A 12,636-nucleotide genomic window follows, 5' to 3' on the forward strand; every position below is an offset into this window, starting at 1 on the left:
TATACACCCATGACAAACAGTATCTGATCGCCAAACCCCACACTCTTTATACCCTATTGGCCCTGACCAAACAGAGCCACAGGTAAGGATCAGTTAAGGAAACAGGGCTTGCTTCTTAGGGCAGCTCATTTCATAAACAAGTTTAAGCATCTCAGCTGGAGTGTACTTGCACAGAGTAAAGGCATTTTTCCATTTCTTCAACTGTTCTTACAACTATTTTCTATCTCACTCTTAGAATTGGATTTCTGAGGAATCCAGGATATACACTTGTCAAATGTCTGAATGAGGCGCGTTATTTTGGTTAATTCGGACTAATGTCAAATAATAAAATGAACAAAACTGAAACCAAAAAGAGAGGAAGTCAAATAACTTGAAGGAGCGTCATGGCTTTCCTCCGAGGGCTTGGGAGACAAATTTTCCTGATTCTCCTAGACATGAGAATAAACAAGTGAGGCCAACACCATTATCCACTATCTCCTGTCCTGCAAAGAATGCTAGAGCCCAGATCAAGTCCTAGAACACTGCTTCCTGAATAACTTCTATCTGCCAAGTGGGAGCCTAGAAGAATAGGACTGTGAAGAGGACTCCTCCGGGGTCCACTCTCGCACTGTCTCCCCCTGTGAGATGCAGAGCAGCTGTCAGGGTCCACAGTTGGCAAGAGGATTCTTCCTGTTCATCATGTTTGATGGCAGCAACAAAGTCACAGCAATTCGGCCTCTGGTGTGAGCCAGATTTCACTCCAGCATGGCAAACACTGCCATGGAAAGCAATAGTATACGCCTAGAAGAGGTGAGAGTCTAACTTAGGACCATAGAACTCTACAGGCCTGCGATGCACAATGAAATCAATGAAAATAAGGTGACTGCTGTTCACTGTTTGACCTGTAGTGTATTCCAGTCTTAGATATTTCCAGGCAAGCTCACTGGGTTGTTTTTGGTTTAGAGATACCCATGTCTTTTTATGTAAGACTGGGTTGATACACAATGTCCTAGTATTTTAGCAAAGTACACATATCCTAACTTTGATATTGGTTTTTTTAACCAGATGTTTAGTGTTCTTTCTCAACCTCCTAGAAAATACACATGAACTTCCTACAGTTCCTAAAGGCCCTCATGTAAGAGAGGGATTTGGTGTTATTTATTACAGAGAGGAATTAATGTTATGCAATAAGGAGAAAAACTATACAATGGAATACTTGGGCTCTTGTTGGTGTGGTGACTTTGTTAAACATTAAACCGGGATGCTCTCTTCAGTAAGCAGGAAAAATAGGGCAGAGGTTAGTGCCAGGGTTAAAGGAAAGAAATATTTATCAAAAGCCATCAAAACTGTTCAGACCCTGCTAACAAAGCAGCAAACAAGCAAGATTTACAAGCCCACCTAATTCTTAAGTAGCTTTTGCATTTTCAAGATAAATATTGATCAAGGATTAGAAGGGAAAAGTAATTGCAAAAAGAATGAGTTTTCAGAACTTAATCGCTTTATCCAGGACACCAAAACAGAACCGCCCACACACGTTTACTAGGGCTACAACATATCAGAAAAGTCTGATGGATTTTTCTGGAGACAGTTACTAAAAGTAGAAACGTCACAGTATCACCAGCGTGCCCATGGTATTCAAAGCCAGAAGTAAAAACCCTGACTGAATGGCTGTCTACCTGAATGGAAGGGAAGACCACGGGACGACAGTGTATCAGCTATCACTGCATCTGAAAACAAGTGGGCAAGGGAAGTGTGACTTTTCCAGATTACACTAGAACTGAGCACTCCAGAGAATTCCCAGGGTCTTTGTTCACTCACTAAACTAGAATTTGTCCATTGAATCATGTGGTAGCTGTGGGGAAAAATAAACTCACTTCCACAGGAGATGAATCCATGTATCACCAGAACTTTCCTGAATTCTATCTATTTCTCAAAGTTACCAATTCTGCTGGAACTTAGGTCATATTTTATCCTGGTCATAACTTCCTTCCTTCCTTCCTTCCTTCCATTAGATCCATTCTAACAAATTAAATACCTTTTAAGCCTTTTTGTTCTATTCTCAATGAAGATTTTATTTTCTCATGCCACTTGAATTTGGAATAAATCTTACTAGTGATTTGAGAAGCCCCTTCTCTACTTGTGTTCAAATTTATATCTACTCAACCAAATTTAAACCAATCAAAACGAATGCTCAGCCATTCTACATTCCAGTTATCTATACAAATCTTATGGTCTTCTTTCCTTTTAAGACATGTCTGATACTTGTCTTTTTGTATTACATAATAGCCTGAGAGGAAAGGAATATGAATTCTCTATTCCGTTCCGTGTGTAATCCTCATTTGTGTTTCAGCAGCAGGTGTATGGCAGTAATAACGTGAGTGTGCTGGATATTCAAAGACTGCAGCAGAGGGGCTTTCCAGAAGTTCATGGGAGAGGTGTTATTAAAAATATATATTTAAATTTCAAAATTTTCTGCACCAAAATTAATCTGTCCTTTAATTTCATCTTCCACAAACTTTTCCATGAATTTTTCAAAGTCCACCAGCAGTGTAGGTAATGAGTTCGAAGCCTTTACATTAAATTATTTCTTATTGTTGAGAGGCAAAGAGACAGAGACAGACAGATGGAACTCCTAGCCACTGGTTCACTTCCTAAATGCCTGCAGTGTCAACCGGAGTCTCCCACGTGGGTGGCAGGGACCCAAGTATTTGAGCCTTTCCTGCTTCATCCGAGGGTCTGCATTTGGAAGAAGCTGGAGGCGGAAGCCGGAGCCGGGTCTTGAACCTGGGTACTCCAATATGGAATGGGAATCTTAACCTCTAGGCCAAATGCCAGGCCCATGTTTATCTTTTAAAAGACACGGTGATCCCTGTTTGTGACGCTGTTCTGTTCTGTAAACTCACACAAGCTAGCAGCTGTGCTGCTGAACAAGCTCGAGTTTTATTTGTGTGCATGCATTCACTCTCCTTCATTTAATACACTCTGGTAGATAATGGCTGACGGAAGGAAAAACTGACATCTAGATAATATCTGTACATATCAGACTTTAATTTACAACAAAACGTACGTGTATGCCATCAGCCTCCACAGCACCATGTTAAATCGGAGAATGAGCAGTGCTCATTTTCATTGCTACAGCAGCCACACACGGGTTCATCTCAGACCGAGTGCTGCATTCGGACTTAGAACACGATCAACTTTCAGAGACGGACAGAGCTACAAACAGAACTAGAAAGAAGCTGAGTAGGCTTGAGAAAAACACTTTACATCTGCACAAACCCTGGAGAAGCTATGAGGTCCTCACTCCTTCATGATACAGCACACACCTCACCGTTCAACACACGCACACGTTCCAGACATAAAAAATGGAGCCATGATCTCAAGGGCCAATCGGATGCAGGAAGGAAAAAAAGAGATTGGCTCTTTTTATGTACATGTTCCGCACACATAAATCCACAGTTCTCAGAAGTATACAAACAAAGCTGTGCGTTATCACATTCTGCAGCGAGAGAAGTTAATTAGACAGGGACCAGCAAAGGCAGGCACTTTTCATAAAAATGAAGAGAACAACATTCCAGGCAGATGGGCACTAGTCTTTCAGCAGATGGCTTTGCTAATTAGATCCTGGCAAAAGATAACATTTAAAAAACTAGTTTAATTACATGGCGCCCACAATTAACAACCACCTGAGGGCATTTTTTTTCCTATGTTTGCATTCATATTCTTCTGTCTTGTGTTTCTGTGACACGCTGGAGAACATTACAGTGTCATGGCGATTATAAACACACTGCGAGGGAGGAGGAGACCATTTCTCCATTCAGGAGAGAAGCGAGTGGTAAACAAGTGAGAGTGTGAGACAGTTGTGATGTTTATGTGGACGTGGGTAAAACACCAGCTGAGCTGGCCTTGCACAGGGACATTTCTGCTCGTTACTTTAGTGGGCACACATGTCAAGTTCACAACAAGTGACACCTGCAGTAGCAGACACACACACACACGCCGCACTCACCCTGGAAGGGTCCGTCCCACATTCCTCTCTGCCTTTGCTCCTTAGTGTATGCCAACTGTGCTCGTTCTTCACATTCGTTCTGCATACACCTGCCATTCTTCCTACAACAAATATAGGCAAGTGTATTTCTTTTCCACCAGTGAGCTTTTGTGGAAGTGGCCTCTCATCATATCCTCTACCTACTGCTTTCTGATTCTCATTATACTGACGTCACCCCCGTCGGGAGATAGACTGTAACCTTAGAGATCCCCACAGAAGGGTGTTAGAATATTTTTAAACTCCTCTATTAAAACCCACGTACCACCAGATCAAACTTGCTGTCACAAGTGCAGAGCGGTTGACACGATTTGTTGAATGTTCACTGGCATTTTCCTCCTGAGAACTGTAGTAGGCAGAGTGTTTGTTTCCTGGGGTTAATGGGACAAAATACTGCACAGTGGTGGTATTCATGGCAGGAATGTATTCGTATACTTTGGAGCTAGAAGTCTGGAATCCAGGTGATAGCAGAGGTAATTCCTTCCAGAAACTCAGGGAGAATCCGTGTCAGGATGCTCTTCTAGCATCTGCTGGCCGCTGGCCATCCTTGCTGATCTGAGGATGATAGGGGCATTACGCCACACGGACTTCTCCCAGTGAGCCTCCCTCTGCCCAAATGCCCCTCGTCTTATAAGGACACTGTTGTTCAGGGCAGCCTCATTTAACTAATCATACCTTTAGAGACTCTGTTTCCAAAGGAGGTGACATTGTGAGGATCTGAGTGGTTATGGATTCTGGGAGGATACTATTCAACCCAACACAAACACTATGGCATCAAAGTACAAGCTTGGGATTGCCTGTACTGTGAAATTTATGGTAGTGATTCTGCTGTAAATTAGTTGCCAAATGTAAGGCAAAATAGTAAATAACTCAATAAACTTGCAACATGCTACCCTCTGTGCTACATGCCTTCTATACCTTTATCTCATTTAAGTCTAAAGTATAGAAATTTGTGCATGTCTCAGTTCAGAGCTGCCGGCATCCTATAAATATTAATCATACAAGCCACTAATCTCCTTGGCATGCAATGTATTCATTTTTAAAGCCTCTGGATTTATTCACAGCCCTTGTATTGATTTTAAGGGGGATGTGATTCATCAACGAAACCCTACAGACAACAACTGCATGGCCAGGGTGCCATCTAAGAACCTGGGGTTGGTTTTGTGAAAGTAAACATCTGGGCTTGGAGCATGTGGCCTATTCATGACACAGCAGCAAGGGTGGCTTTTAGAATGAGTGTCAAGGTCCCATCACTCCCCTGCTAAGTCCTCCAGAGGCTCCCTGTCCACTGGCGATAGGAACTGAAGCCATCTGGCAAGTTCTGCCACACCCAGACCCTTATTTCCTAATGCCCACCCCACACACACACTCCTGGGGAGACGGGTTCCTTGGTGTGGACTCTGAACTTTGCACATGGCCTGCAGCAGGGCCTGTGGACTAGCTGGTTCCGCTTCCTGGAACACCTTTCCTCAATGTACACCATAGCGAATGCCAGCAGCACCAGCATGCCTCTGCTCGGCTGAGATCAGCTCACTGGGCCCTCTGCAGGCACAAATGCAAAACTGGAATCTGCCTCCCTGTTCTCACTAGAAAGCAAACCACACCTGAGCAGGCCGCTTGGCCACTTGGTTCACGCAGGCATCCACAGTACCTACAACCATGCCTCCCCCACGGAAGCACCCAGTCTACAGTTGATGAGTAAACGCAGGCATATGTAATAGGTTATAGCGATGCCTCTGCCGGTGGCCTTGCGGTGTCTGTCCAGGGAATATGAGGCAATGCAGCCCAGGGGCTGGCTGGGAGAGCCTCCACACGCCAGACCATGGCACACACCCCCCAACAACTGCCCTTCCCATCATGCCAACTTCCCTGACAACTAGACTGAAGGCAGCCGCCGTGGGAAGACCGGCAGGGAATCACCAGAGTGGGGATCTTCATCGCTGGCCAGCAATAGATGCCTTCCATACGTGGCTCATTAAGCAGATCTCATACAAACTGACTGCCGGATATCAACGTCACAACGTAAGTGAAAAATCATAACAATGAGGGACATCGGAGGTCAAGAGACTACTGATTTCCAGCATTCTCATGCCCAGTCATTCCTATATTCACTTCAGTTGCCTACTTCTAAAAGAGTACACATCCAGTAGTTATACATAAGGCCATGTATAATCTGGAGCCAACCTTGATGCGAGCAGACAATGTATCTGTGATCCAATAAACCAGATGATCCAGGGAACGTCACAGTAAAAGTTCATTTACTGAACAATTCCGTAGTCTTAAAACTATGGCATGACCTATGTGTAAATGATTCTTAAAAAATGTCTGAGATTCTTGGAGCATTTCTTGATTCCCAGAAACACAGCTGGTAAGTCATGGTCTTAAGGGGCCAAATGTCTCTGACAAGCAATGGACGGGGGGACACGGAACAGCAGAGCAATGGAGAATGGGCCATACCGACTCGACTTGGACATGACTTAGTCCAGCAGGGCTGCTTTCGAAAGGAGTCCGATATCCACAGACATTAGAATACTTGGCATAGAATCGAAAATCACCAGTATCAGAAACCTAGGCCTCAATTAATTGTTCGCCTTCAAAAATGTTGCTATTAATTGAAGCCATGCGCGAAGAAGGTAAGGCTGAGACAAGCAGCTGCTCCTGCCTGCGGTTTGAAGATTATGTTCAAGGGTTCCAGTAAGATCGCTTTGAAAACAGCGTACTGTCCGACTGTAGGTTCTAAATGTAGTGGAAGAAATCCAATTATTAGGGGAATGATTATTTTTATACATGAATTTCCTAAACGTATTAGGATGTAAGACCCAACTCACAGCTAATCAAGCATGGGATCGAAGCCGGACATCAGAGTGGACTGACGTCCCGAGAACCAGCTTTCCTGGTTTAGTATTTCCAAACCACACCTAGTGTCAGAGCTATCACGTCTAATGATTTATAAGCATTTTACCCCTTTAAAAACACATACTTTTCTCTTGTATCACATTGATGATGCTATCTAGGCTCTAAATAGATGTATCATGACCAAATTAGAATTTGATGCTTTATCTGATCAAGCATTTATTCTGCACATGCAAAGAGCCTCCCCCTCCCCACCACCACCACCACTTTGATTGCTGAAAGTGACAAAAAGTATCCGATGGAGCTGAGCTGCTACTGCTTCTCTTTAAAAACGATTTATTTATTTGAAAGGCAGAGTCAGAGAGAGAGGGAGAGTTAGGGAGAAGGCGAGAGAAAGAGCGATTTCTTCTATTTTTGGTTCACTTCTAAAATGGCTGCAAGGCTGAGACCGCTCCAAGCTGACACCAAGAGCTGCTTCCGAGTCTCCCACATGGGTGCTAGGGCACAAGCACTTGGGCCATCCTCGGCTGCTTCCCCAGGCCATAGCAGGGAGCTGGATTGGATGCAGACAGCAGGACTCGAACCGGCGCCCATACAGGATGCTGGCATCGCAGGCAGCGGCTTCACAATGCCGGCCCCAGCTGAACTTCTTGTGACTGCTGGGAGACTTTCTGGGACACTGGCAGTGTGGTTAGCAGCAAAGCTTTCTTGCACACACCCACTGACCACTGGCGCTCGTATTCTGTTGCCAGTGAGGAAAGGGAAGATGAACCTCCCTGGCACGGCCACAGGCACGCATTTCCCAGAACAGGATGAGAGGTCATCCGGGAAGCCGGCTTAAGCGTTCCAAGGGGACGGCACCTAACAGACAGCATGAAGGACAAGGGCATCATCTGGCAGCGGCACGAAGCGGATGTAAAAAGACCCCAGCAATCACGGCACAGATGCAAATGACGATGCAGCAACCCCGCACATCTCTGTTTGTTTGGCTTAGAAGTTTATTGATGCTAATAAAATATTTTATGTTTTCAAGAGGAAAATCCCATTTGTGACTGTGTGTGTTAGATGTCTCTGGCTTGGGATAGAGAGCTGGCTATATTGGGGTCATTTGTTTGAGCTTTATTGTTATTGTATATCCTGGCTAAATCCTAATGAAGACCTTCTACACGAAATGCCAGCTTCCTAGCCAATGTGGGTGTAAACAGACGGATGGTTGCTTTCAGCTTTTCCATTTTCCGATTCTTCTGAAAGCAAACCACACTTCACCCCTGCTAGCTCTTCTCCACAGCTGTGAGTCAGGGTACGCAGGAGGCACTGGAGCTTCGGGAGCTCAGATGGGGATGAATCCCAGGAGCTGTCTCGTACTCACTGAACTACTCCAAACCCGCTTATCATTCACGCCACCACACCGCTTCCCGAGATGCACCCTCTCTCTTCAGAGCCTGTTTCACTTCCAGCTTGAAAACACAGATCTATTTGCCCGACCTCCAGATACACAGAAAGGCCCTTGTAGGTGCCTTATGCAGCACTGCCTCCACAAACTTGTGTTTTCTGCGAAGATAAATGCACATTAAAGTGTGTTTGCTGGTGTACATTTGAGCAACCATATTTCATGCTTACTTTAAATAAAATGTGTAACCGGATGATGGACTTCTGTCCAAGAAACACATTATTTACGTTATTACCAGAATGTTAAATTTGAAGTTAATGAAAATTATCTATAAGTTCATTTCCCAGTTGATATTTTAAACTCATAATTTTATGAATATGTGGTAGGACATATGAAATAATTTAGCATTAAACAGAAACTGTGTGATTCTGTTTATTTCTTCAACATTTGTCTCGCTCTTCTACAGCACAATGTGTTTATTTACATGTCCAAGGAGCTCTAAAATATTATGATTACTGGTAGCAAATCTTAGATGAAAAAAGAAAATGTACAAAAGTAATGTTGAATGCAATAATAAAGAGCTGATTTTTTGATATTTGTAATGTCAAAGATATCTTGATTGAAAATGCATACTTTGTTATAATTTTAATACTTCCCTCTCTGTCCAATCCCTCTTTTGTTATGTGATTAGCCGAGGTTGTCAGTTAATTGCTAAATGTTACCACTTCACACAGTTTGCCAAGAAGGGAATCTGAGTTTGAAGTAAACAAATTACTTAACAACAGTAGATTCTGCTCTTGGGCTCTGAGTACACTCCAGAAACACAAACGCAGTGCATGTGTGGGGTCCGTCGCAAAGGACAAGACCGCCACCAGCAACCCTGGAACCTGTGGCTGTTCCTTCGTAGCGAGAAGACCGCCTATGTGACACAACTCAGGCTCTGGAGATGGGGAGAGCCCTGCGGTACCCGGGGCAGGCAGGGCGCGGGGGCTGTGACATCCCTGGAGGAGAAGGCCGTGTGTCAGCCACAAGCTGGGAGAGACCACGGATACAGTCGCCCCCAGAATCACTGCACGGAGCCCAGCTCGGCCAACACCTTGGTTTCAGTCCCCAGGAATCCTTGTGGACTGTGAGAGAACACATTCCTGCTGCTTTAAGCTACCACACGTGAGGTGATTGGTCACAGCTGCTGCAGGAGCCACACACGTGAATGACCAGAGGAACTCATTCACACACACGTGTATGATCTACACACACGCACACGGATCACTGCAGGGACACACTTACACACGTGTATGATCTACTCACACGCACACGGATCACTGCAGGGACACACACACGTGTATGATCTACTCACACGGATCACTGCAGTGACACACTTACACGCGTGTATGATCCACTCACACGCACATGAATCACTGCAGGGACACACACACGTGTATGATCTACTCACACGCACACGGATCACTGCAGGGACACACACATGTGTATGATCTACTCACACGCACACGGATCACTGCAGGGACACACTTACACGCGTGTATGATCTACTCACGCACACGAACCACCGCAGGGACACACTTACGCGCGCGTATGATCTACTCCCACGCACACGGACCACCGCAGGGACACACTTACGCGCGCGTATGATCTACTCCCACGCACACGGACCACTGCAGGGACACACTTACGCGCGCGTATGATCTACTCCCACGCACATGAATCACCACAGGGACACACACATGCGTGTGCTCCACTCACACACACACAGAACACTGCAGGGACACACTTATACACACATGTACTCCTCGCACATGCACACGGATCACCAGAAGGATACACACACACTCACACACATAACCCACTGTGTATCTAACAGGTGTGTTCACCTCTGTGGATCGGCTGAATGTCTGAGCTTGCGACATCGTAGGAGACTAGCCTGTCACCCAAAGTACAAGGTCATAGTGTGTTATCCACACAGACCTCTAAGGCATGAAGGGCATTTGCTGTGGATTATCACAAACAAAAGCTGGCACAGACAGGCTGAGAAGTGGCAGAAGTCATCTTTGGAAGAAGAACTCCCATTTATAAAGGAAATCTCCATTCTCTCAACTCTCTGACCCCTTCTCCCTCTCCTCTCCTCGGCCACCCCACAAAAGATGACTCACTGACCATCTAAGAGCATCCTGGCGACGGGGAGGGTGCTGCAGTCATTCTGCCTAACAAGCCCCAGCCTTGTTTCCCCGGCTTCTCCTGGTCGCCTTCCCAGAGCTGACCCCACTACTCACACCTTTGACCTAAACTGGGACGGTAGGCACCCTTGGGATCTGCTCATTTCTCTGGGCCTCTCCCATGCCTATGTCCTGTATACACATATTAATAAGTTTCTGGGTGCTTTGCTCTCATCATAAGCTGTAATTTGATATTTGGTTTCTCTGCAGATGAGAAATTACAAGGGTAGAGGAGAATTATATCCTCCCCTGGACCATGAGTAGGAAGACGCAGTCAGACATCAAAGAGCTCTCAGGAGAGACACAGTGTGATCCTGGGAGCAGTGAGGGTGGCTACCTGACTTTAGCGTGAGGAGCTGGGCCTGCATCAAGCAAGATTTGCAGTGCAGTGGGGCCACAGAGGAAGGAACTGGTGCGTGAGGGAGTGGGGAGAGGTGGCATCCAGGAAGAGCAAAGGGGACGGCAGGGAAAAGGCTGGAGAGGGGAAGCAACGGCGTCTAGGATGCAAGATGGAGAGGCACACAGCTCAGGACGGGCCCCACACACGGGCCCCAAACACGGGCCAAGCAGGGCAGGTTTCTCTCTCCCCACCACCACCACATGCATAAAGGCCACGTGGACTTTTAGTAAGATGCCCGCAGGGTGCGGTGGATAATCGAGACAGGACTCTGGCGGATGAGAAGTCCTGGCTGCAGAATGGGTGTCAGAGTGAAAGCCAGGAAGTGGGCAGAGCCACCGCTGGTGGCCAGCGGGCAGGGCTGACGGCCTGCAGAAGACAAGGGTGACCCAGGACAGGAGGAAGGCACGGTTACCGTGCACTCGGCAGTGGGAGGGGCACGGTCTTGGTGAAAAGACAGATGAGTGTGTGGACAGATGCAGCTCCAGTCTGCGCCACAGTAAGAACCGAATTCCCAGCTGCTTCTCTGTCCACATTAGGACTCGTGTCCCAGGAAAACAAAGCCACCCTGCTTGAAGAAGCATCGCAGGTCAGAGAATCCGCCTCCACCCATCACGTCTGTGAATCAGATCCACTTGAGCTCATTGCTAATAAATTGACTTTTCAAAACAAATTAAAAAAAAAAACAAACCCACATTAATCACAGGAAAGATATCTCTAACATCGAAGAATATAAAGTAGTTCCCCACAAGAACTTCATTTTCTATGCCAAAAGATAATGATTTATTTGCTTGGGATTTTATTCACATCCCCAGACACGCAAATGAGTTCGATATGACACCAACTGAAACAAAAACTGAGAGAAAACTTATAATTCTTGACTTTTAGGAGATTCAGCCAAATTGAAATCTACAAGAGGAGAAAACGAAGAAAAACAGAATTGCGGATTAACTTCTTCCTATCTGTTAGTATTACACTTCTCCTAGGCTGTCACCTACATAGAAGAGCTCTGAAAAGAAATATGCTAACAAGAGCCAACGTTTACTTTGCCTTCACCCTACACAAGAGAGGCCTTTCCTACTTAACCAATCCACTTCAGAAGCCACATGTGTTTCAGCTACACTGTCTCAACTACAGCTCCAACAGTGGCAGTGACAGCCCAATGCTATTTCCAAGGAATATTTCGGGTCTGACTTCACTTTTGAGTGTGAACAGGACTCACCACTTGCAACCTTTGGATCAGTGTGGTGAGTTTGACTACAGCCTCTCTGTAAGCACACCTGGCTGAGAGGTGTCAGTCGCTGACATTAGGTTCCAGGTGTAACTGGTTACATACACGGAGCAGAGAAACAACACTGGACCGTGTGCTGTAGGGAACACCCTACCAGGGCTACCAAGAAGACCATGGGGGGAGTGTGACCAGGGCAGCACACACATGTACAGAAATGAGAGTGAACCTGCTCGTGCCCTGCATGGTGTCGGTATCTTCCCGCCCCACAGGACCCCCAAGATTCCACCTGCCCTTTCGAAAAATGAGACACAGGCACTAGTATTCCATTCGCCTCACACAGCAGGTAGACAGGTGCCAACACCGCCAAACTATTAGGTAGGTGACCTGGGATTTGAACCCAGGCCACCCTGGCCCCAGGCTCTGGGTCCTCACCCAGGGCCTCTCACTTCTGGATCCCGTCCTGCCTCACCAGCGTCCGTCCTACTCAATGACTGGATTTCTCTGCTTTGA

At 46.0% G+C, this 12,636-nt stretch overlaps 1 protein-coding gene across 3 annotated transcripts in view; it reads right to left on the bottom strand.

Annotated features, from left to right (window-relative positions):
• The window catches only part of SEMA5A (semaphorin 5A), a 473,120-nt gene that overhangs the window by 173,835 nt on the left and 286,649 nt on the right, over positions 1-12,636 (bottom strand). The gene's annotated exons all lie outside the window — the stretch shown is intronic.

The sequence above is a fragment of the Lepus europaeus genome, chromosome 15, assembly GCF_033115175.1.
Source record: "Lepus europaeus isolate LE1 chromosome 15, mLepTim1.pri, whole genome shotgun sequence".
Taxonomy (NCBI): domain Eukaryota; kingdom Metazoa; phylum Chordata; class Mammalia; order Lagomorpha; family Leporidae; genus Lepus; species Lepus europaeus.